The sequence below is a fragment of the Cavia porcellus genome, unplaced genomic scaffold, assembly GCF_034190915.1.
Source record: "Cavia porcellus strain 051 isolate PalLab524CR breed Dunkin Hartley unplaced genomic scaffold, mCavPor4.1 scaffold_26, whole genome shotgun sequence".
In the NCBI taxonomy this organism is placed as follows: Eukaryota; Metazoa; Chordata; class Mammalia; order Rodentia; family Caviidae; genus Cavia; species Cavia porcellus.
Window position 1 is genome coordinate 31,987,119 of NW_026947509.1, and position 26,626 is coordinate 32,013,744.

Genomic DNA, 26,626 nt, shown 5'->3' on the forward strand with positions numbered 1-26,626 from the left:
GGCTGAGGTCCCACCCGGGCCCCTCTCCAGAGTCAGCTCCACCTCCTGCAGGAGCAGCAAGGCTGGGGTGGCTGGGAAGCTGGGGGACAGGGAGAGGCCCGGGAGATGCACCAGGCAGCAGGTCAGGTCCCCAAGGGTGTTAGAGGCCATGGAAGACCTTGGTATTGTATTTTCATTGGAGTGTGGAGTCCCAGGAGGAATTTAAGCAGGGCATGCTGGAGCTTGCATTCCGAAACATTTTCTTTAAGTGTCCTTGAATGCCTTCTTATGTAACCAAGGCAGACACCAGCAGGGGGAAGGTTGGAGGGCTTCTTTTAGGGGCAGACTTTGACTAAAATAGATACCTCCAAAGCCTCCTCCCAGTTGGCAGAAGCCAGAGCCCCACTGTGCCCCTCTGCAGGGGTGCTAGGAGGCAGGTGCACTGGAGGAGACAAGTGAAGCCTGGGCTTTTCTGCACTCAGCGACCCGGCTGTATTATCTACCTTTGTCTCCCATCGAAAGCCTTCTGCATGAAAGGCAGTGAATTTCCCAGCTAGACTTTCTCTCCATTCTTACCCTGCATGGGCTTCCTGCAGTGAAGTGGATCACACGTAGAAAATGGGCTCACGCTGCTCAAGAGTGCTGTGCAGACTCTTCAGTCTGGTGGTACAGCCCTGGAGGCTTCTGGCTGGAGGGGTCTGCAACCCCAGTGTGAATCTCTGCAACACAAAGACATGGAAAAAGAGCACTGCTCAACCTGTACTACAGGAGGTTGCAAAGACCCCACAGCTCACGGATTAAGGGTGGCTTTGGAATCCAGTCAAAGATTTAAAGCTATGTACATTGGTTATCGCTTTATGCTCCCTGGAAGAAATGGATGACAGTCTTTCCTATGATTAATTGCTTTTAGGTCGTGGCTTTGAGATAGCCAAGCAGAGATTGTGCCAAATTTAAGGAAGAAAACACTAACATCCAAACACACTGAGCACCCTAGTGACACCCTTGGTGGAGAATGGTAGCTAATTCTGTCTTGCTCTGCTTTCCGTAGACCTGGCCCATGGTAGGTACCTGTGCTGGGGTGGGGGTAGGGAGCAGCCCCAAAGGCCTTACAGCCCCATATGTATAGAGCAGCCATCTCCAGTCAAAAGACAATAGTAGCCACATAGGTAATTTTAAATGTTCTAGTAGCCACATTACAAAGCAAGGAGAGACAGGTTAAATGACTTCGAGTAATATATTTTATTTAACTGAATATATTCAAACTATTACTACCTCAGTGTGAAATGAATGTAAACCATTATGAATGAGATTCTCGCACTCTATTTAGTGTCTTTAAATTCCAGTGTGTGCTTTGCACACCTCCCACACGCCCCAGGGACTCAGAGACCACCTGTGCTGGTGGACACCACATTGAACAGCCCACTGTGGGTACCAATGGCCATGGCTCCAGGTGACGATTGCACCCATACTCCCGAGAGGCAGCTGAAACAGGAATTCTGCCGCGGTGGTGCAGTGCTGTTTGGTCTGCACAGATCCTTTCTGTTGACTACTTCTCTCTCTGCCACTCAAAATACGGTTCTAGTGGGGCAGCCTGCGAGGAAACCAGCATAGCCGGTGTGGTGCTGGCCCAGCCATGGGCTTGTGGCCTCAGCTGCACAACTGGAGTCCTTCCTGGTGACCTGAAAAGCTGAGGTGGTGGGGGCGTGGTCTGTGCTTTGTCATGAGATGGTAGCGCTGAGGGATGGAGTGTTCTGCAGCTTCGGGGGCGCTTACAGGGCCAGAGGGAAATGGGGCCGGCCCATAGGGACAGGGTATCGGAGCACCTGGTGTGTGTGCACGCATCTGTATCTGAATGCTGTAGAGCTCCTTCACTGTACTCTCTGAGTTCCTGAGCTAATTGTTTTCTGCCACCTCAACAAGAGTTGAGTCCCTTGTAAAGTCTTGGCCTTTACGGCACGTGTATGCATTTTTTTTTCCAGGTTCGCTGAGATGATTGTGCACCCGAGTGTCTGTCCCCACCTTCTGAGAGATGCAGTGACTTCTGCTAAAGCTGCCCCCTTCGTTCAGAGCTGAGGGACTCAGAAGAGACAAAGATCATTTTAGCTACAGACGAGAGTCATGCGTTTGTGCTTCTTGTGATTCCATGTCTGTGAGCACTGAGAAAAGTGGCTTCCTTAAAATGGCAAATGGAACCAGGGCACTCGGTCTGCTCCATGCCAATGCGCTGTGTGTGTGATTTCTCATTATGATCACCTCACCCCTCCTCAGCAGCCGCAATCTTTTAACCAAATAACAAAGTCCTCTCGATGCCTGCATTTGCTTGATCAGTCAGAGCCTCTCTCAGCTCAGCGGTTGTGCTTGAGGGAATTTTAGCTTCTTAATTAAAACAGAAATGAACGTGTCATTTTAAGTGTAGCAGAAGGAGAGTGCTCACCGATTACATCGCTCCCATCTTTTCTTCTGGAATCTTCTAACTCTACCCTATAAAAGGGACTCAAATCAGCCTCGTATTGGTAACTTACTCTCACCATTGAATTTTTCTTTATACAAGCCAACAAATTTCAAGACACTTTTTATACCCATCGAAGCAGCTACATAAACCATGCTTTTCCCTGGCGAAGGAATCCAAAGATCCAGAAAATTGCATAGAGCAGGGTTCTAAATACCGTGACTCGGGGCTGCTCTTGAGAACTTCCAAATCCTATTTAGTTGCTCAATTCCAATGCCTCGAGCGTTTGAGAGCCATGTTCACCCCAAACTGTGGTGTTTGGAGCCCTTCATGGGGCTCAAAACTTACATAACCCAGCTCACACAGCACAAGGGAGGTGCACGCAATGGGTGAAACAAAGCCAGGGGCATCTGTGACACAGAAAGATCAGGCACAGTTAATGTAAGTCTTTTTATTTTGAAGGAGTTCCCTTTTCCCAGTTTTAATGGACACATGATAGCTGCGCACACTGACAGCTCCAGGACGACATTTTCACGCATGAATACAGCGGGCAGAGCAGCATAGCCCGATCCTCGAACGTGGGTCACCTCTTTGCGTTGGATACCGTCAGCTCCTCTCTTCTAGTTATTCTGAGAACAGAGTGGATTTCTGTCAACCACTGTAACCCTTCTGAAAGCCACTGCTTTTAATGGCACCTGCAGAAGGGTTTTGGAGCCCTGGCACCAGGTTCTGTTCAGTCAAATTCCTGAGGTCAAGTCTGTTCTAGTGATTCTGGTGACCATGAAAACCACACACTGAAGTCACACTCCAGGTTTCCTGCTCCAGGTTCCAAGGCGACCGGAGTGGTCCCTGGGTGGTCAAATGTGCAGGGGGAACTGGCCTTACTGTACTCACAGGCATAGTGGCCACCTCTGTCACTCACTGCTCTGGTCCTTGCTGCAGGGCAGGGCAGGAAAAACTGCCACAATTTGCCCCTCAGCACCTTCCATCTGAACCATTCCATTGCAGCTCAAAACATTTATACCCTGGAATGGGTCCACAAAAGACTGCAAACACCGTGCGGTACCTGCAGGGGTACAGTGGCCATTTTGTCCCCACAGCTAGGCAGCCCCGTCTGAGGGGCTCTTGGCACCCTGGCCCTTGGGAACCAACAATCTGGGGCATGGTGCCAAGGAGAGGAGTATCAAGTCTCTGTCCTGGGACAGACTTGGGGCTCAGCAAGACCAGTGTCCAGGGGAGGAGCTCTGGATGCCCAATGCGGGTCCTGTCTTCCTGTCCCTTCCTGACTTGAGTGTCCTTTCAAACTGCACAAGCAATGTCAGTGCAAGAAGCCGCTGCAGGCACAGAGGAGTTTGTCTCCCAGGGGAATATTTGGGGTTGGTGCTCATGCTGTCGTGCTTAGGGGCTTTGTCTGGGGACCCCATGGAAATACCTCTTCTCCTCCTGAGTTCCTCTGCATCTCTTCCAACATTGAGGGTTGGGCCCTCACCACTGCCTCCTCTTCCCCGGCCTCACCCACTGTGGGAGCCACCTCTCTGTTCAATCAGCTCCTCTGGGGGCCAGAAATACCCCCCATCAAGGGGTCCAGTGATTTCTCACGCATTCTCTGTCCTTTGACCGCACTCGCACCCTCTAGAATCCTAACAAGTCCTGAGCACACTCTGGAGCATGTTTTAGACGAAGCCACCTTGTCCTTTCCCCTGTACCTTCTCATTTGGGCTCAAACTTCCTTGATTTTTTTTCCAGCGGCCTTGCTCCATGGTGTTTGCAGTCTTCTGTGAAACCGTGGACTGGTTCCAGGTTGTAAACGCTTCGGGCTACGAGACTCCAAGTGTGGTCTCCCCTGCACTGCACAGAGGGCAAGGCTGGGCTCCCTGGGTGGCCTCAATTGGATATGCACTCTCAGAACCTCCCCTTCTCCCAGGGACCCCGTACAGTGCCTGTGATTTTAGCAGAAGCTGATCCTCCTGCCAGCCCCCTCTTCTGCTGCCTCCTGTCCTTTGTGTAGAGTGCTCACTGCCCTGGGTGCTGGACTCTGGCTCCTGACATCCTTGACTGTCCCTACTCATGGCCACCCCGGGTCCTGCCCCCTCAGCTCCTCTCTCTTGTCTGCTCACCTTTACCCCTTCCTGCCACCAAAGCCTTTTCACGCACACAGGGGTTACACACACACTTCCCTTCTCCTTCCTGGCTGGTTTGGGGCTCCACAAGCTGGTTTCAGACCCACAAGTTATCAACCTACCCTGCTAAGCCGTGGGCTCTGCCTCTTCCTCCCTTACCCATGGGGTGGTGGAGAAGAAGGGGGTGCAGAACCAGAACTGCAGCCTCTGGGCCCCACCAGAGGACTCTCTTTCCTCCTCTCCCTGAAAGCACGGAGGCTGTGGTTGCTGGGTGAGTTCTGGGTGAGTTTGCTAAAGAAGCAGGGTTTCCTCCCATCCCTCTGTCAGTCAATCAACACTGGAGACCAGGAGGCTACCATTCTCCAGGGAAGTCTCTCGGAAAAGTCTCAAAGTCCTGTGGCTGCAGCACTGCTAAGGACAGTTTTCGGGTGTCATGTTCTGTACTGGAAGGGACTTTAACCACTTCCTCCCCAGGCTGGGAACAATGACAGTTAGGATTTGCTCTTCCTTTCTTCCTTTCTTTCTTCTTTCTCTCCCCCCCCCCAACTCCCTTTTCTCTCCTGTTTTCTCCCTCTCCTCTCTCTGTCTCTTTCTTTCTTTCTCTGCAATGCTGGAGACCAACCCAGGGGACATGCACCTTGGGTGAGGGCTTTGCCACAGACTCCTAGCCCAAGGGCCACACCCTATACCCTCTGTTCTGGGAATTGAACTCAGGGCCTTTGCACTGAGTGTCACCCCCAAACTTTATATTTTTTTTTTATTTTGAGAACATCACCCTAAGATTCCCAGGCTGGATTTGAACATGTGATTGTCCTGCCTCAGTCTGCCAGAGTGCTAGGATGACAGATGAGCAGCTAAGAGTTACGCCTTTCTCGAGGCTCCAAGAATACCGTATTGTGAGAGCTAAATTCTCAGTGTTTTAGAATCACCACAGTTTGAACATTCTTTAGCAGGGCTCAGTCTTGGATTTTTGCAGCAAGGCCTTTGGGGGAAGTTAGATTGTGGTCACCATCATCTTCATGCAGGAACCCTACCAGTGCAGACTGAGCGCTGCTGCCTACAGGGAGCCTGGGTCAGCACCTGTCCACGGTGGGAGCGCAGTCGAGGGCGCCTCCCACAGCTGAGTCTGCAGCAGTGCAGGGCATGGGGACACCAGAGCAGTGAGTACAGGCGATGGGGACAGGGACACCACAATGGCCACTGTCCCCTCAAGGAGCGTGGCCTCTTTTCTCACCTCAAGTGAGTCCTGGAGTGTACATCTAGGATATTGCACACTGTCCCGTCTTTAGGAGGTTTGTGTTCATCCTGATGACTGCGGGTGGAATTCTCCCCTTGTTATGCTTCCTTCTAGGTTAATACTGGTATAAAACAAAGTTACTGATTTCAGAGGTTTATTTTGCAACTGGCCTCCTTGTGAAAGGCTTTTTACTGCATGTTAGAATTTGGTGATGGCACGTCCCCGGAGGCAGCTTGCTGGTCTCGGGATGGTGTTCAGCTCCCAGAACTGCTTGTCCCTCCAGCCATGCCGACAGCAAGATTGTATATTCTAACCCTCTCTCTAGATCATTCTCTCTAGCTCTCCAGAGCAGGTCCACCTCTCAGGAGATATTTGTTCTAATTCCTAAAAACCACGGCTTCCAGTGAAACCCTCGTCTTCACGGGTATTCCTAGTTTAATGACCTGGTTCCATTCTCTCTGGCCCTAAACAAGGACTTGCATATCATATGCACATCGTGACACTCAGCACAGAGAAACGGTCAAAGGAAACTCCAACTTAACTCCACTGTTGTTGGGAGTGTAGGCTGGTGAAACCACTATGGAAATCAGTGTGGAGACTCCTCAAAAAACTAGGACAAGAGGTTCCATTCAACTCAGCTCTTCCCCTTCTGGTATCTTTCTAAAAGAGTTAACGATATTATGTTACAGTGACCCATGCACACCCATGTTTATGGCAGCACAGCTCATAATAGCTAAATATTGGAAGCAGCCCATATGCCCATCGACAGATGAATAAATAAAAGAGAGTATGATAGAGTGCTACTCTGCCATAAAGAAGGATAAATGAGTTATTTGTAGGAAAATGGATGCACCTCAAGACCACAAAGTTAGGTGAAATAAATCAGATGCACAAGCTTAAATATCACATGGTTTCTCCTTGCTGAGAAGCCCAAAAGATAAATAAAGAGCCAAATGAAAGGTAGATAATAGGAACAAGGGAGATTTTTTTGGGGGGGGGTAGAAAAAGGAAAATAAGAGATGGAAGGAGAGGAAGGGACAGAGGGGAGGAGGATGAAGGAATACAGATGTGTTGTGTCCATGGCCAGCTCCCACGAGGAGTGGAATCATACACACTGCACACATGGACTAATTAAAAAAGAAGGAGAACAGAAACGGTTAGGGGAGAAGTGAGCAGATGGAGCTGCGTGATAGCCATGAGGAGGTGGCAAGTGGAGGAGGAGACAGCACCAGGATAAATGCAGTCTAATGGGGCGCCTGCTGCCACATGTGAGCGGCCGCTGGTGGTGCTCATGAAGACGTGTGGTCCTGCACCTTGGTGTCTGCGACCACTGACCCAGCCACTGTGGCACAGGTGAGCAGGGCGGGGCTGTGGGAGCCCATGGGCATCACACAGAGGCTCAGCTGGCCCTGCTATCCAGCAGGATTTGGAGTTGGGTTCCTGTTATGATTGATACATTGTGTCAACTTGAGAAGTTTCACCAGGAGGCTCAGCAGGGAATCAGGTCCTCACTTTGTAAGCATCCTCAGCCTGGGCAGGCAGGGCAGAGAGAGGATGTGAGTGCTGCTTCTGCCCTGGTGGGGTGGTAGTCTGATTACAATATAAGGGAGGAGAAGAGGTTTGCTCTTCATTTTGCTCTGGCTGCTCCTTGAAGTGTTGCCCCAGTGCCATGCCACCCTGCCTTGGAGCCAGCTGATTACGTACTGAAACCTCCAGAAACAGTGAGCTAAATAAACCTTTTCTTCCTTTATTTTGGGTGTTGAGTATTTTGCCCCAGCCATGAGAGAAAAGTAACCAGCCATTCCAGGGCAAAAGTGCCATCATGGGTATCGAGTCTCATGACAGCCTGTTTTTGTAGCTCAGCGACAGCAGTGGCTTTGTGGTCTCCTGTTCCGCAGCACTGTTTTCTGGGTGCCACTGTCATAGCCAGGACCAGTGGACCCTGGGGCTATGTACCTACACTGCTTACCTGCAAGAGAGTGGTCATTTTCAACCCATGGACACACAATCAGACCTCGGCAGCTGGCCAGCTCACATACAGATCCTGCTCCTAAAGCACAGCCGGGGTCAGGCAAGAGAGCTCGAGCTCGATTTCCAGGAAGAGCAGTCAGGGAACTGTTCTCCGTGGCCACCCTATGAATGGCTCAGATTTGCTTTTTTTTTTTCTTTTTTCCTTTTTATCGGTCCCAGGGATCTAACTCACGACTGCCTGCTTGCAAGACAGGCGCTTATGCTGCTGAGCTAAATCCCCAGCCCCTAGATTTGCTTTTGTTTATTTGCTCCTTCATTTAAGCAGTGAGTACACGGCATGACTGACGCCTGCTCCAGTCCTTGTACACTGCTGGGTGAACACAGGTGAAGCTGCAGCCCCTGTGTGCTGATTTTAGGACCTCTGTGCTGGGGCCACACACATGGACAAGGTGGGGTACAGCAGACAGTGCCTTATCTGCAGGAGCCTCGGGCAAGACCCTTGTGCAGTGTTCCCGGCAGACCTGGAAGGATCAGTCGCATGATGCATGTCCACAGGACAGGTACAGGCTGGCATTTCAGAGCGAAAGAAATCAGGGCACGGAGCTGTAGTGTGAGTAGGAGGCGGGAAACGAAAGTCTCTGTTACAAAGGTCAGCGGCACTGGTCTCCCTGCCCAGGACCGACGAGACTGCAGCCCTGCTGTAGATAAAGCGCCCAGTGTATGCAGCATAATGCACCAGGAGGACCTCGTCAGCCACTCTGAGGGGCATCCCCGGGGCTGGCACGGGGTCTCCCCCAGACTCAGCGCTCAGTGAATAGTGAAGGAAACAGACGAGTCTTTCAGCAGCCTGGTTTCATGTATTGAGCGATGCTAACATTTACACAAGCCAGAGCGATATCATGTGATGTCCTTGAATGGAACATGAAAGTTCTTACTGCGCCCCCAGCATGTACAATGAGGTGACTGCCTGAGTTCAGAGATCACACAATGCCGTCTACGCGTCGATGAGGAGGCAGATGCGCCACGGCCCCTGCAGTGTGCTGAGCGCCAGAGACTTGAGCATTGTTCTGCCTTTCGATGGCTTTGGGTTTTGTGTCTGTTTTGCAGAGACAGAGCTTTCCCTTGAATTTCTGGAAGAAATGTATAGTTTTTGCCTGAGAGCTAGCAGTGCGTGCTGTGACAGTTTTAGCCGCTGAATGGACTCTGGGCTGAATCCCAAGACTCAGTAGATGACAGACTGCGGCTAGCTAAGCGTACACCGAGACACCCCTCGCGGGACCAGCTGGCGTCTGGCATTACTGGAAGCTGCCTGTCCAACAGAGGCTCAGAAGTGTGGATTCCACGGCTTCTGAGAGAAATGCCTGGGAGAAGGAGGAGCTAGGGGCAGGAGGTGCAGGGCCTGGTCTAATGAAAACATTTTGAAGCAAATGTGTGGCATAAATATGCATTAGATGAATACCTGGAGTAGAGACAGCGGCCACTCATGGTGACTGCAATGGGACTGTCCCCAGCCCCCAAAGGACAATTTACATGCTTTATTTGGAAATCCTACTGTGCTTAAGTTTTTCATTCTTCAAGCAGAGTTATAATTTAAAAGGTAAATGCCCTCTGACCCAGTAATTTCATCCAAGGCATAAAACAAATGTTTATAAAAAGACATTCTTTGCAGATTACTCAAAGCGAAAAAATTGTACTAAGCACCGAAAGTTCCGGTAAAGAGAAATAAATCATGGCTTACTATTATCCTGGTAATTGTAAATTAAAAATCTCCCTGGATTTAACATGTACAGAGATTCATAATGTATTCCTCAATGGCATGAAGCAAAAAATAGCATAAAATCACATTTGCTGTAAGATTGTCAATACTCCCAGGTACAAACACACATACATGTGCATGTGTGCATACAGGCACACAGCTTGATTCCAAGTGTGGTCAGGACCGGCCGTGTACTCTTGCTTCTGGGTGTTACCTCCATGGGAATGGAAGCCAGAACAGTGAGCTGTATCTGCAATATCATATTCATCACAAGAGCCCAGCCATGGCCACTAGAGTGTCCATCCATGTAGGCATGGATAGGGACCATGTGATACACACACACCACGCTATACCATTCAACCCTAAAATACTGCCTGGTCTCACTTGGAAATCTAACGGAGCTTATCTCCTAGAGGCAGAGGACGGAGGTTGATCACAGGGCTGGGGCAGATGCGTAGCTACGGGAGTGCTGGTCACAAGATACAAAGCAGCAGTGAAGCCAAAGGAGTGAGTTCCAGGATCTGCCCCAGTGGCAATCAGTTACTAGCAGTGTAAAATACCTTCTATTGCATTGCTACTACTATAATCTACTAATGATTGCTGAGCAAAGCAATTTTAAATGTTTGCATTCCAAAAACATAGGCAAGCTGATGGACGGGCTATTCACTTCTTCCTCCTCTTCATCTTCTACCCTCACTAACTTTTCTGACCCTCATGTCTCCATCGTACAAAGACCCTCAGGATGACCTGGGGTCCACCTGTATAAGGATAATCTCAAGCAGAGCCCCTTTTGCATGTGAGGTGACACTGGCAGGTGTGGGGATTCAGATGTGCCGTCTTTGGGGTCCGTTATGCTGCCTACGATGCCCCTCTCCGTGACTGCTGCTCAGCTGGGGTGTATACAAGAATGTTTGTGGCTGGTGTAGTAGATGACCTGGGCACCTCTGCTTGAGTGCAGAACAATTGCTGCAACATCAGTTAAATGGAGTCTTATTTCCATGCACTGATGGGACAGAGTGGGCTATGGCATTTCTTTCTTGCTTCAACTGGCTCTAAGCAATGCAAATAAGGCCAGCTGAAGCACTGATGTGTAATCTTTGGGGCCAGTCTGACAGTCTCCAGTTTCCTCGTACAGTGCTCTCTGTAAAAGATAGGATGAACACAGCGGGATGGCAGAGACACTCAGCTCCAGGAATGTCAACTGGATAGGAAGTAATGAAGCTATGAGTCCCCAGGGCACAAAAGTTCACATTTCAGAAATGGAAGCAACAGCCTCCTAAAACCATTCAAATGCTACCCCAGCTGAGTTATGCAGACTGGTCCTTCTGTGTGTTAAGTCTCCCTGCATTTTGCAAAGATGTATTTCTCTCCACATGTGGAGCCAGCTCGGGTTATACACATAGTCCCAGCATCCTCCCTGCCACTCATCCCCGAGCCACCCCCTTCTTCACAAGATAATAAGTTCTGGGAGAGGTTTAGGATCAGGGCCTTTGTCCGCACATCCTCACTTGGATGAGACTTGGGTTCCTTTGGCTGCCCTTAACTTTCAATATGTCTTGGTGTTTTTACTCTTACCCATGGGTTGCACGGAGGTGGTAGATTGGAATTAACTTGCCAGGATTCCAGTAACCTCTCAGCAGGATTACAACTATAACTTTCTGGATTGTGAGAGATTAGAAAAGGGATTACAATGCTTGGATTACAATATACATTATTTGGTTTGCCATAGCTGGCTTCATCGCATTAACAAAGGTCTGGTGACCATCAAAGGCAAATGACAGGTGACCACCTTTGGAAAAATGTGTCACTGGCAGCAAAGTCTCTCTTGGTGAATGTGACAAGCAGGGTAGTCAATTCTGCCTGAAGACTGAATTTCTTGAAAAGTTTTGGGAATTTGATTTTGTTAGTAGCCAACAACAGCAACAGAAAGAAAGAGGGAAAAGCCCAGAGAAAATCAACTAATTCCTACCTGAGTATCTTTTCCTTTATGAGATCTCATTGCTCTGAGGTCAGAGTCAGTGATGCAGGGATTTTGTGTAACGTTTCCTGTGAACAGATCCCGGGAGGCAGGAGTGAGGGTGCCATCTGCCAGTGGTCCTGCTAGAAGCCCGCAAAGGTTACGGAGCTATAAGCAGTGGCTCATGCAGCAGGTGGCACCTACGTGAGGAGCACTGCACTGAGTATGGGGTGGTGACAGCACTGGCCCAGGCCCTCCTTCAGGGTCCTGCATGGCATCAGGTGGGACACACAGAAGCAGGACAAATCCATTCGCCTCTTGCCATGATGAGCACTGTCAGACCCGTGAGCTCCGGAGAGAGCCGGCAGGAAGGCAGCAGAGAAGGGAACCATGCTGATTGTCCAGGGACAATGTCACCTGCCATTTTTGCTAAGGCCTAGTACAATACACATCAGTGGGAAGCTGGATGGGGCACCCCGCCACCCCATCTGCAAGACTTACAGAGTCCAGGCTGGTCTGCACCAGCCCTGATGCCCCAGTATATGGGGTCATGTGGCTCTGGTTGTGTAGTGACCGCCTCACAACTGCAACCATCCTCAGGATCCTCTGCCTTCTTCTCATTAGACCCTGAGCAGACAGCTCTGTGTTTGAGGTTAAACCTCATCATGGCCAAAGCAATGGAGGAGATGGCACACACATCCCCTGCCCTGGCAGAGGCAGGGTTCCCTGCAGCATCTTCTCTCAAAAAGTGTAAGTTTTACTATTATACTTGTGTGGCCTGAGCCTAAAGCTTGCAGTGGGGACCTGATGCTTTGAAAGGAAAGACAAGCCCCAGGCGTGTACATACCCATCAGTGTTTGGACAGTTCATGAGTTGGGGTCTCAGTGAGTTTGAATGAGGAAAGAAATCAATCCGAGGCCCTGAAAAGTGATACAGAAATACTTCTGAAGAATTCACATCAGTGGTCAGGCACAGTGTCACAGGTCTGTCATCCCTGCACTCCAGGGGGCTGAGACAGGAGGACTGCAAATTTGAGGTGAGCCTGGGCAACTTAGCAGCTCAGGAGAGGAGATTCTGTCTCAGAATTTAAAAACATGAAAATGCCGGGGATGCAGCACAGTGAGGAGGCCTGGGCTTCATTCCCCAGGCCACATTTTCTTCAGGGTTTCTACCTCCCCTCTCTGCTCCATCATGCTGGGCCATTCTCCACCCACCCCCAGCATCCCCGCTGCCATGGCAACCATCATAAATGCAAGGCTGCTGTGATTTGAATCCCCACTCCCACCTCAGTTCATGTCCTGGAAACTCAGTTCCCAGGCACCAGGCTTGGGAAAAGGGGACCTGAGACAGCCAGTGAGTCCAGGGGCTCCTCCCTAGGGATCGGATCCAACTCGGTCATCCTCACAGCAGGGTGGCTGTGAAGCACATCTGTTCCCTCTTGCTGTCTCTTGTGTCTTTTTGCCAGGTGATGCCAGACCCCAGAGGATGGGACAGGAAGAAGACCCTCTCCAAGGGGACCCTTTCCTCTCACACTGTCCAGCATCCAGGGCCATAAGCCAAATCAGCTCCTATCCTTTGTCAGTCACATATTCTGCCGTGTTCCCTGAGCATTGCAGAAAAGCCATGGAGGTCATCATACAAGGTTTGTTAGTAAAATCTCCCATGTTACCAGGTGAAAGCAGCTCCGAGCATTGGCTCCGCTGTGCTGGCCCCGTTGAGGGCTTTGCCCGTGTGCAGTTCACGCTTCCTTCAGTCTTTGACGCTCCCAGTGAAACAGCCTCACTGTAAACACTAAGCTTGAACATTCTTCACCCTGGAGCCTGCTTGAAGCACAAAGGAATTTTGTAAGAAGCCCAGCCGCCCAGCCTCGGTTAACTGACTGTGGAGGAAATGTGGGCTCCTGCAGCTTTGGAAAACTGTCCCACGTGAGTCAGGTGCCCGGGGAGGACCCCGCACTCCTGTGGCAGAAGCTGGGGAGGCCTCAGTCCAATCCTCAGGGAGCTCCTTGCCTCAGTAAAAAGTTCATTACCAGAGCATCACGAGGGAGAAGGAAGCCTCATAGGAAAGACAAGAAAGGTAAAAATAACTTGCATTCTGCTGCTGAGTTTCTGCACTAAACGTATTTATTTTAGGGACAGGCTTGCTGGAGTTGCCAGGAAGATGCCCGGGAAGTTTTATGAACCAGCATCATGCCCAATCCAGGAGGACAAGAGGTTAAGGTGAACTATGTGACAAAGAGCAGATTTGTTCCTTGGGTCCCTGACTTGGGGCGCAGTGGCTGATTGCAAAGCATGTAAAACAGAAAGTCTGCTACTTCCTCTGGATGAAACTGAGCTACACGTGGAGGCTGACACTGTCAGAGGGTACTTTGTCAGTATTCTCAACCACAGCACAACACCCAGCACCCACAGATGAAGAGAAGAGAAGTTTAATTGGGCTCACAGTTCCCGAGGATTCATTTCGTGGTCCGATGGCTCCAAGTCAGAAAGAGCATGGTGGAGAGGTTAGATGGAGCAAATCTCTTGGTGGGCAAGAAGCAGAACAGGGGAACAGTACCAGAGAGCAAGGAACCAGACAGTACCATGGCCATGCCTCCATGGCCCACCCGGAAGTATGCTCTGCCAATCTTCCAGATGGATCCCAAAGCCAATCAGATCGACAGCCATCCCAAGTGCCACTGAGGGCTTCATGATACCCAACAGGTGAGCACCCAAGGCCTTCTGGGAATGTCTGATGGGGACAGATGTCAGATGCAGGAGTCCAGGATGGGACTCTGACTTTAACAGCCTCTGCTTTGCCCTCCTGCCAGGCCATTTGCTTCTTTTCTCAGCTCATGACCTTTTTGACCTCTCCACTAGGGTCCCAAATCCTAAGTATCAAAGGGACACTCAGTCTTTCCATCTCTGGGAAACATCACAACCTTCAAAAGCTCAGTGATCAAACTGGAGCATGGACCTGTCCTGGGATTTTCCAACCCCTGCCCCATCTGTAAGAGGTATCAATTCCACCTTGGAGGCAGATCTCCACTTACCTCCTTTTTAAAAGGTCCTGGGGATACAGCTTGGTGTAAGGCCCTGAATTCAGTGTCATTACTGAAGGGGAAAAAGATACCTGCATGGACCCCACCTGGTTCCTGCAGCCCATCCCTCTGGAGTCATCTTTTGCAGCTCTCCTCTCCTTATCTCTTGGAAACGGGGTCTCTGTTGCCCTGGGCGTCTTTGCCCCTGGTCCTCCTACACTTGGAATGCTCCCAGCACACGCTGCAGCCCCACCACTGACACACCCTGCTTTCCAATTCCTGTGGATCTGTAAGGACCCCTTTGACGTCTGTCCCTCCACAATGCCCTTCCTTCTTGCCCACCCTCAGCATGTGAGGGCTCCCCAAGATGTGGCTTCAGGGGACAAGGTCTGCTGGTGCCATTGCCCACTGCTTTCTGTCTCCTGGGGGATCTCAGTAAACAGGGTGCATGAATGATTCCTTCACTGCTGACACCGCAGCAAGGCTTTTGTTAGATGCCTACAGATTCCTACTGGACAGGCTCTGTCTTCTTTATTCCAAGCCACTCACAGGCTTGTCCCGGATTATTTTCCCAGCTTCTGGTCACCTACATCCACTCCACGCCCCTGTCAGCAGCCCCGCAGCAGCCCTGCCAGCTCTCTGGGCCTCTTCAGTTTCCTTTTCCCGGCTCAGACTGTCACTGTCCTTGACGTTCGGCTCCCGGGATGCCCTTCTGGGTGTTCTCCTCTTTGCTTCTAGGAGACCACGGCTTTTGCTCGTGACCCTTGACAGCTGACATTTCTTTCTGCTCTCTGGAGACACAAGGGCTTTCTCATCTTCCTTTTCTCCTAGACTGTCACAAATCTCTTAACCGTCTTTATGTTCCTCTAAGTCTGAGGCTCAGAGGAGTTGCTGAAGATGTGTTTGTCAAATAAATGACAGCACAGTTGTTTAAAATGTGACAAGATCCTACAGGAACAAAATTTTCCCTCTTGGCTCTTTTGAAGTGTTTTATACAAGGGGTGGCTAAAATTTATGGTGAATGTTTAAATATAAAAAGTTTATTACAGGGACTGGGGATTTAGCGCAGTGGCATAAGCACCTGCCTTGCAAGCAGGCAGTCATGAGTTCAATCCCTGGTACTGATAAAAATGAAAAAGACCAAAAAAAAAAAAGTTTATTACAGCAAAAGTCATGTTGCTATTGACCCCCCTCAAAATATTTCCACTCACCTCAAATATATTTATCCCATCCTGGTGGCCACTTTCTGAAGTCTCTCTGCACATTCTTATTCATGCCTTTATCAAGTATGATTAAAAATAAGGCTGCCGCTGGGTGCCATCCAGAAAAGCAAGCTCCTAAAGACATGGCAGTGTGTCCCCAGCTCCTTTGTTTACCAGGTCAGCCACTGTGTGACTCTGAGCTCCTCCCCAAAGTCATTATGATAATAATGATGAAAGGTCAGCATTCTGAATCAGTTCAGGACATTAAGGCAGTCACGAAGACACAATGAAAGACACTCACGAAGGAGGACTCCCAGAACTACTTCAGAAGTGGCAATAAAGAGGGAGAAGTACCATGAGAGCAAGGGGGAGAACTTTGAGGAGGATTCATGGCAATCTATCTTTCAGTGTAGTATATTTTTAAAATCTAAGCATTCACCTCAGCTCTTGAGTATGCCTCGTATTTCTCAGAATAAAGTGTCTGGAGAGGAATTCACTTTAAGCATCGCTGTGGACTGATTCCTCCAGGGGCTTTCTATTAATCATTTAGTGCTGGAGACATCGTGAGGACAGCTACAGAAAAAAGGAATGCAAGCAGACGGCAGAATCCCGCCCCGGGCACACGCTGGCCTTTGTGTAGCCCGATCTTTGTGTCATTTTTATAAATGGAAAATTGGCAGGCCTTGGGCATGGAGAAGATAGACCGTTTTCATCTATTTTACATCATACTTTAAGACCCAAATATAAATATTGCAGCCCTTCATCTCAGCATGATTTGGTTATGGAAACATAATTGGAATTGTTTAAGAGACACAGGCGGCTTCTATTTCAGTCCTGGCACAGGAAATTCAGCCTTTGTCCATTTTCACAGTTTGATTTATGTGAGGTTAAAAATTCATAACTCAGGAGCTAACCTCAAGCAAATATTTTTTTTTTGCATGAACTAATTCAAACATTGTCTCAACTGGAGCTTCCTGTTCTGAAGGCTCACAGAGGAGCTGAGTGGCTGCACACCTCTTTGATGGCCTGATAATCTCCCTGACTTTGTTTCGTGAGGGTCCCCAGAGACTCAGCCCAGGTCACAGAGAGGGGACAAGGGGCCAACTACATTTTATGCACGTCCTGCATCAGGGGCCTTATGCTGTCTTATTTCCTCCAGAGAGTCCCATGATGCAGCCCCAAGCACCGTCACCATGTCTCAGAAGCCCACTCAGAGACTGGTTTGAGATCTGCCCAGTCTTGTCTACTGGTGCCCGACTGATAGTACATCGGCTCCCCACTCTACGTGCAGCTCCTAGCTGTGGAAGAGAAGATTTGGGTGTCATCATCCACCACAGGCCACTCTGCCCCCCAGGAGCAGGTCTCAGGTTTGCATTTCCTGTCAACTCAGAGACTCCCAGTGGAGCTAGGGCGTCTTCATCTTCCTTCTGGCAACCACACACACGGGCCCTGTGTTTCATGACCTGTGAGCCCGTTAGAGCAATCTGTACTCAAAGGGAAGCTCACGCATCAGGCACGGGCCAGACCACAAGCCACACCCATTCCCCGTGGACACTACTGTGGGTGCTATGCTCTCATTCACCCCCGAGAAACTCGGATCCTGTGCATGGCCTGGCTGCAGCCGCTGCTGTTTGGCCAGAAGGAGGATCAGAGCCTGAAGGCTGCCGATTCCGTGTGCTTTGCAGGAAGTCCCAGTGTGACTGCTGCAGGACCCTGGGCTGGGAGGGTCTTGAGTCTGTGCATTCAGGTCTGGTGACCAAGCAGAAGCTGCAGCTGGTGAAAACTCACTCCCAGCTCTGGACCACAGGCGCCACGGGATACAGAGCCCTGGGTTTGTGCCAAAAGTAGCACCAGACAGACAGGGAGCTTGGGTGCAGGAAGCTGAGGCTGGAGAGACTCTGGATGGGTCTTCTTGTCACCTGGGCTCACAGGAGGATGTCTCAGCCTCGGGATTTGATGGCCCCATCCAGGCTCCGCTTCTTCTGGGACCAAAGAGGACGCAGATGTCATGACTGACAAATGGGCTGTCTTGCCCCTCCCACCAAAATACCTGGGAAATAAAAACAGTCATCTTTAGACCTCGCATAGCGGGGAGGTGGTCTATCTTAGCTCGTGGGATTGGCTAATGAACAGGGAAACAACTCCAACCCACTTTCTGTCCGAGGTACAAAAGGCCAAGTGGTCCCTTGCAGGGCTCCTAGCTGGGTCCAGACTGGTCAGGGAACCGAGCAGACACTGGTGCAGGGCGGTCGTCCTGGAAGCAGGGGCACTGTGCTCACTGCCACCCGATAGTCCCTCCTGCTCTACCAGCTGTCAGGGAGGCTGGGGAGAGGATTAACAGGGCTCAACTGAGGTCTGCTTGGCCACCTGTCATGTGGACATGGGCAGTTCAGGGGAGATTGTGACTGCTGGAAAGGAAGATTTAACCCACTAGGTGCAAGGAATTCACTGTCTACCAGGCCAATTTAGTGACAGCTGCATGAGATTTTTTTTAGAAATCTCTCTCTCTCTCTCTCAGTAAATGAGAAAGAGTGCAGGTTGTGTAAAATGAAATGAGAATAAGCAGACACAGCCTCCCACTGCCACTGTACAGGCCAGGAAGTGACAATCCCACATTCACTGCACACCTTGGAGAGGTCCAATACCGAAGCCTGGGATGTGAAACCCAGGGCGGTTCCTTTGACCCAAAGTCACTGTGAGTTGGAAAACTCCCATGACATTCCCTCTCCACAATAATTGAGTAAAGGGGACATTGTCGCCAACAGGAAATCCACTGGCAGCTACAAATGTTTACAAAAAGGAGCACTTTATTTATACCTTTAGTTAAGGAGCGTGTTATACACGGTTATAGGATGCCAGGCACTGTGCCAATGAGAAGAGTTCTAAACACAAAAGAGAACTGTGATCACAGCTCAGGGGACAGAAAGGAATGCATGGGCAGACACCTGTGAGTTGCACAGTTCATGGTAGCTCATCACATGAGATACGGGACATGGTAGGATGGTAGCACTCGGTCATAGTGGCATGGCGGGTAGAGGCTGTGGCATGAGGGTATAGTGGCATGATGACATGGTGACACAGGTCATGGTGCTGTGATAGAGTGGTGGCAGTGACATGGACTCATGGTGGCTGATAGTAGGATGTGGTGTCATGGACACATGGGATCTTGTGGCATAGTGAGGAACATCTGACCCAGTTTTGGGCAGTTGTGGCCAAGGGTGAGCCTCCTATCCACAGTGAACACAGCCTGTGACCTGAGAGATGAGGGGCACTTGGGCAGCAGAGCCGGGAGAGAGGATCTTATGTCCAGTGGGGTTCATGGTCCAGAGCATGGGGCAGGAGAGGGCGAGGGTTCTGCAGACCCAGCCTGGTTCTTGGTGTCTGGAATGCAGGCCAGTGAGTGACACCAGTGAGGCAGGAGGACGATGCAGCCTGGTGGCCCATGAGGAAGGTGGTCAGGAGCCTGACCACTGCCCTTCCATCAGCTCGAGACCTGTTAGGGGCTCTGCAGAGCCCTCTCTCAATGAGCTGTTGAATGAGTTATGCAAAAACAGCCCCCAAAGAGCAGAACTCCAAAGGGGTTTTTAATTTGAATTGCTAAATAAGAGACATGAGAGCATTTAGTGTGGGTCTCTAACACAGAATTAAAGTCTGGGAAATAATCAAGTGTATAGGAAAAGAAAAAGTGTAAAGAATTTTAAATCTTGGGTAAAAAGGAGCCCCAAATTGCTTTATTCTTGTTCTAAATAATTCAAGAACTCACATTCAAATAGGTATTTGAAACACTGAAAATATTCATCGGCCTAATTTTTAAAAATACCACGGGGCACACAACCCAAAGTGGGAATGGACGGAATGGCAAGCATAGAACAGAAAACGTCACAGAGCCACGCGAGAGGCCCGGCGTCAAACACTTCGGTTATGGTAAGGCACGCTGAGAGTTTCCATTCTACTGCATCAAAGCAAAGTCTTGTGATAGGAAGCAAAAATAGACACAAAGCAGAGCTCTTTTATAATGTGAAATAAAAGACTGGGTGACGATAGCAAAGCAAGCCCAGGAGGAAAAAGGAAGGATGATTATTTCAATACGTAGAAAATGCAGACGAAGAATCAAGGAGCCCAAGGATGGTAATCAGAGTTGTCTTCTGTTGTGAAAGGCACTGAGGCTGGAGAGAGTACTCATAACCTAGTATCAGCATTTGTACATTTACAGTTTACAGATCAAGGAGGAGTGAGCAACACTGCGATTACTGGAGAACGCATCAGCACACTGCCTAGGGATTCAGGCAATGAAAACAGAATAGGGGTAGATGTATCAGTGGCTCATGGCTGCTGTAACAACCCGCTGTGGACTTGGTGCTTTGAAACAGCACATGTTTGCCTCTCCCAGTTCAGAGAGGCCGGAGTCTGATTCATTTTCCTGGGCCAGAGTCAAGGTGTGGGCAGGGCCACGTTCCCCAAGACTCCACCTAGAGCCTTCCTGGCCCTCCCTTTTCTGGGGCTGCACCCTCACCATCCTTACAGCTGGCAGCACAGTGTCCTCCCTCGGGGTCACCTTGTCTTCACCGCTGTGTCAAATCCCTCTCCTCCTCCTCTGCCGCAGTCACTTGTGACTATGCTCAGGGCACACCTAGGTAATTCAGGATAAACTCCCTGCTGCAAGACGCTTAACTTAATCGCCCCAACAAAGCCCCTCTGGCTGCATAAAGTAATACTGCCAAGTCCCAAAGATCTTCGGGGCCACTCTCCAGCCTTTTGCAATGAAAATAGTCAAGGCTTCGTAATGTCCAAGCTCACTGGATGGGACCACTTGTTTTCAAGTGCCCTGGAAGCTTTGTGAACTCCCGAATCAGAACTTATCATATGCTGCCATGACTTTCTAAAATTTGAAATTTATAACAAACATTTAGAAAGGATAACTCCATTAATTGAAAATTACAGCTAAAATAAAATTATCTCCAAATATCCAGGAAGACTTCAAATGTTATTTCAGATTATTTAGAAAATCCTACTGAAGGAAAACGCTTCTTAACTGAAGCTGCCATAGAGACCTGGAAGAGTTAATTTTTAACTCTTTGATTATGGAGTAAAAAGAAAAATATGTTATCTTTGATGCAGAGAATTAAAAGTATACAAAACAGGTAGAACCAGAAACTAATAAATCAGATAAAGGATTGATAAGTGAAACACAAAGTAATTCATTTGCAAAGACAGTAAAACAACTCTGCCAAGTACAATGAAGCAACAGAAAAAGATAGAAAAATAAACTTAAAAATAAAAAACAAAGACTTCCATTGCCATGATTCTTTTTTTTTTTTTTTTTTTTTTTTTTTTTTTTTGTCTTTTTCCTCTTTATCGGTACCGGGGATCGAACTCACGACTGACTGCTTGCAAGGCAGGCGCTTATGCCGCTGAGCTAAATCCCCAGCCCCCCATTGCTATGATTCTATTACAGTATTATTTTGGAGGCTCTGGAAGGTGGACAGAAATGCGGAACACACATTTGATACGCAGAGATAAGTGTTATTAGTAATAGCTGGTAGGATTTCATACAGACACTGCAGGCTGCCCATCAAAATAATATTGTGATTACAACGGGATTTGGTGAGCGATTATTTTTATATTTTCTATCATTGCCATGATGAGAACCATAACCGCCATCATCAGCACTCTGCCTACCATCACCACTGGTACCATTAACTGTCCCCTACTGCTGTCACCATTTATTCTGCCATCATCACCACGACTGTCACAATTGTCATCACAACTGCCACCACCACGTTGCCACCATCAACACCACCATCACCACAACCAATACCATCACCAGCACTACCATTGCCACCAGACACTAGGACCTTTGGACACAGTGACAGTAAAAGGAAACTAAGCCTGATATTCTATACACACAGCCTGCTACACAGGAAATGCTTTACAGGGATGAGCAGTCTCAGCTAAATTGGGGCTTTGGCTGAAGGGAGCCAGAATTGTGAAAGATGTCAGACAAGGAGAGGGAAGGATGAAGTCTGCCGCTCACAGGACAAAGGGAGCAGCAGGTTTTCATTGATTAGCTGGGGTGGGGTACAGTTTGTAGTGAGCCCTTCCCAGCTCTCTTCTCCATCTTGGAAGTTTACATGTGCAATCCCATGGAAAAGTTATTGGAATTCCAATAAGTTAATTCCAATCCACCACTTCCAGTCCAACCCATGGTGAGAATAAAGACACTAAAGATATACGTATAGTTATGGGGAGTCCAAGGGATCCTAAGTCCAGCCAGAACAAAGGTTCATTGGAACTCAACCCATGGCCCAGCCTGGATTTTATTAATTCATGAAGAAGAGTGTGGCTCAAAGATGAGTGACTGTGAGAAACACAGGAAGTATGTGAGCGCTGTGAGCTGGGCTGGGTAGGAAGCCTGACAGCACCTCTGCAATATGCAGGGAGAAGGCTGTGCAGAAAGAGTAACCTGCATAATGCAGCTGAGGTAGCATCTAATGCTTTGGAGCCTGTGCTTCAGCTCTGATGTGCAAACCTTTCTGCCCTGGGAAGTCATAGCCTCTCATCTCGAGGCTCTAACCCAGTTGACAGCTCTGGAGCTGTGGCTCTTCATCCTGCCATGTTTTGGGGAGACACAGGGCAGGGGAAACAGTGTCAGTCACCTGGCCCTATTTACATTATTTAGAGCCAATTGGAGGGATAAAGAAATGGCCTAGCCAGCTATGGCTATCAGTATGTGGAGATAGGGCCAAGTTTAGCCAAAATGGAAATGATTGCTCTTTGTTCCAGGAGAGCTGTCCAGGGGATCCTCCACAACAGTTGGGTAATTCTCACTGGCCAGGTGCTCCAGAAGATGCATCTTCTTGTGATGGACTTGGATAACCAGCTGGTCACTGCCAGCTCATCCTCGGGACTGTTGAATTTTTGCGCATCTGGTACCATTATCCTGCAGAAAACATCCTGGTTTTGTATTTGGTGGGTGACAGGTGATCAGCTGCACTCAGGAGCTGCTGACTTATCATATAGCTGGTGTCACCATCGTACATAGATGTCCTGGCCTTCAGTGCTTAAGCTGCTCATAAAGCATGAGGGTGGGGGACAAGAGGCCCATTCCAGTCCCAGTGGACAATAGACCAAGCTGACCCAACTCCATGGCCTTGAGCAAAACAGTGTTAGATGAACAGCATATCTACATGTTGATGTGAGCAGAATCTGACTCAAGAGTCAGAGTCACTACAACATGAAGACAGCGATGCCATGCTTTTATCCCATTCAGTCAAGTATCAGAGCTCTGCAGACCTGAGTGAAGAGCAGTGTTCTCAGCAGAAGAGGCCATTGGGTCCCCAGGAGGTAACCCGGGCAACTGTGACCATAACCCCCACAGCAGAAGTGTTATCCATACCAATGCCAGTGGGAAACTTATAATGTATCACCCAACTGTGTGACCCCCCAAATTAATAATTTTCATTTGACTAAGAGCAAGTGACATTGGGCAGATTCTTTGGATTATTCAGGCTTCTTACTGGTTTCATGCAAATATTCTGCTTCTGTGGTTCTATGTGTCCCATGATGGGTGTGCTGGAACATGTCATGCCATGTTTAACTGTGTAATGCATGCTCAAGGGTTTATTTTGTAGTTCCCAACTTTTGCCTCATCATGGCCCCATTATAGTGCTCCCTATTTTACCATTACATCATCATCATCATCATCATCATCATCATCATCATCATCACTGACACCACTACAAGCATTGTGAGCAAAACTACAGCCACCATGTCCATCCCCACCACCATTGCGATGTTCATCTAAGACTAGGAACTACATTTCCCAGAATCCCATTCTTGGTAGTTTGGATTTAGAATTTGCCCATGAGAAGAACTTACCTAAGAGTTGGAAGGTGGAAATGGTAGTCAGCAGTCCTGAGCCTGGGCCTAAAGAAGAGTTACACATTTTCCTGTGCCACTCATGTTCCTGCCATCACAAAAGGAAAAAGAGTCCTCCCAGAAGCAGGGACAGAGATACATGGGGCAGAGGTATTGAAGCCTCAGATAAGAGCCACAACCAGGTGAGTCATGACAAGTTCATGAGTGACAAAGGTGTGCTAATTTGTGCCCCTGGACTGGTCATTGTCCACTTATGACACTAGTTGACTAATACAGGTGCACAAATTCCAACTTTCCTTATCTCCATTTTCTATTATTCCCATTATTTCTTTCCCTTGCTTTAATAAAAGTCTTATTTCATGATATCTATGATAGCAGAAGTGTCTCACATACTTTCAGAGTAAGAATAGCAGTGAGATATTTTGGGGGATGTACTTGATACCTTTTTATTTCCCTAAGTGGCTCAGATGACATTGTGTGGCAGGCTATAATATTAGTTTGGAATGTGGCCATCAAGAAGAAGCCTAGGGTAAAGAAGTCAAATAAGAATAATGTCGAGTCCTTCAGTACAGAGAGCAGGAGGATTCTGGAGCAGGAAGCCAGGCGGAAAGTTACAAGCAGGTGACATAGATCAAAATCATGCAAATGAGCTCATGATCAGATTGGGAGTGATCAGAGGTGGACAGACTCATCCTAGTCTCTTTTTCTCCTTAAAAAAAAAAAATCTCATAGTTGTACTTGTTTTACATCAGGAATTACTTCTGCTTATATTTTTTATGTTACTATTTTAAGATTTAATGTAGTTATTCAATCTGAAGAGGAATCTCAAAGTCATGCTGTAATCGACTCTTAAGCAGGATTATATGAAAGATGATTACAATTATCCTTTTGGGGGGCCAAAGTGCAAATATGCTTTGCAATGCTTTTTGTGTATTGTCCCTCATCTTCCAAATTTAACATTTTACAGCTTTCTACAAATGGGATTGAAATGTCACTAATGCTCAGTGACTGAAAATACAGCATCAGTTGATAATGACAAAAGGAGAAAATCAGTCACCGCCAACACGCAACCCTGGGGAAATAAGCTGAAGTGGAAAACCATATATTTTGTGCAGAGGCTTAAAAGAAGGGAAAATTATGGCTTTGTTGGATTTTCCTACATTCGGCCAGCATAGAGCGGGTCTGTAATTTACTTTCTGAGCCTTGCTGTAAGCCAAGACTGAGACACAGAGTGTTTGCTGTGAAACAGACCATTAATTCCCTTCCTATTTTGTTGCATCGAAACGGATGGTGATCATTAATTAACCAAATAACACGGGGAAATAACCAAGGCATTTAGCTTCTGGGAAAGGGAGAGCTACTAATCGTGTGTGGACAAGCTGATGTCTCCTGTCTTTTATAAAGGTTACCTTGTTCTCGCCATTTTTCCAGATCCAGTGAGGCAGTGGTGCAGACCCGGATGGGGATGCCTGTGTCCCCCTCCAAGCTCTTTGTCATTATATGTGAATATATACGACGGAGTGGGGTTTCTTCCCTTGCAGGCAGGGTGTATTTGAGGACTTACTGAAGCAGTGGGAGCCCCTGCACTTGAAGGGTGAGAGATGGCATTTGTAAGGATGGTGACTTCTGTGATGTTGGCCTGAAAATGGAAAGAGCTAGAAACCTACCCATTGGTCCTCCACAGGAGTCCTGGAAGAAGCAATTTACACGTGGCTGTCAAGTCAACCAGCATTTATGGCAGAGACAGCTGAGCATAGGCTATCAGGAATGGGACCCAGGGTCCCCAAGTTGAATTTTGCAGACTAAGGTGGGGGCACCTCTGGCCTGCTGGATGCTCAAGGTCATGTCCAGTGGGCAAATACATCTGCCCTAGCAGGGCTACTTCAGACTCTTCAAGGTATAAATCTTTTCTGCAGCAAAAACATGGTAATGGACAAGGGAAGGGCCTAGGGGCTGGTGAGCCTGGGTTAAGAGCCACACAGCCAGGCAGTGACCACAGGTCAGCAGCAAGGACTGGGAGGGCCAGGAAATGCAGCACTGTTCTGCTTCTTGTCCTGCTGAGCCAGGCTGCAGCATGAATGCTCAGGGTGAGGTCTTGGACACCTGGATGCATTCAGGACAGGAGTGGGATTTCTCTGCAAGAAAACTTTTTCAGGACTGGAAGCAAGCTCAATGCTTGAAGTAGGAATGGGGAGATCTGAGCTCATGTTTATCCCAGGCTGAAGGCATAGGCTAGATCTGCTATGATGACAGAATTTCCATGAAGACCAGAAGAGCCTCTCACTACCTTAAAGCTTTCTAGTGCTGACACGTCTGGAAGAGACCATCCAACACTCCAGTAACAGGAAGGTCAGGCCACAGGAGCAGCATTCATTGAACGCTCCTCTACCAGCAGGGGAAGAAGGAAAGAGAAGAAGTCAGGAGTGTGAAAGTCCATGCTCCCCAGAAACAATCTGATTTCTGAAAAAGACCCGTATGTGGGATAGACGGAGTGGGAGAGGCACAGGTAGAAGAACAGAAGCTGGAAATGTGATCATTCACTCGGCAGCTTTTCACCATGTGCAGTGTCTGTATTTGTGAACTGACTTGCTGGCCAGAGTGACTTTGTAACCCTGAGACCGATGCTCATGCCACATGCATGGCCCTTTGTGGTTATGCAAAGGCCAGCAGATAATCTGAGTCCCCGAAGCACGCATTCCCAGAGGACACACAGGATATTCTGGCTTCTTATCTCATTCCTCATGCTGTAAACCAGAGCCCTTTCCAAGTCCAGGGAGCCACATATTTGCTACATTCTGTGCTTTTGTTCATGATTCTATGTGATACGTGGTGTTCCTAGCAAGACAAGGTGGCCAGGCACCTTAGGGAGAGGGGCTATGTGCTAGATAAGCCTCACCCAGGCCTGAATTATGCTACCATTGGTCTTTAGCTCAGTGTCAATGGATCAGCAAGGCACATGCAGTAAGGCCCTGTCAAACAGGGACACTTAGACAAGGTTACATATTGACTGGGTGATGCAAACGTGAACAGGGACTTGCTCATAGTTACCTCTGCTGTA

General features: G+C 48.6%; 1 long non-coding RNA gene across 1 annotated transcript; it reads left to right on the forward strand.

Annotated features, from left to right (window-relative positions):
- The first annotated feature begins 12,315 nt into the window (after window positions 1-12,315).
- Window positions 12,316-17,775, forward strand: LOC134473268 (uncharacterized). The gene is made up of 2 exons (XR_010043451.1): window positions 12,316-14,171; window positions 16,850-17,775. It is a non-coding gene; the product is annotated as an uncharacterized LOC134473268 (long non-coding RNA).
- Window positions 17,776-26,626: the final 8,851 nt, after the last annotated feature.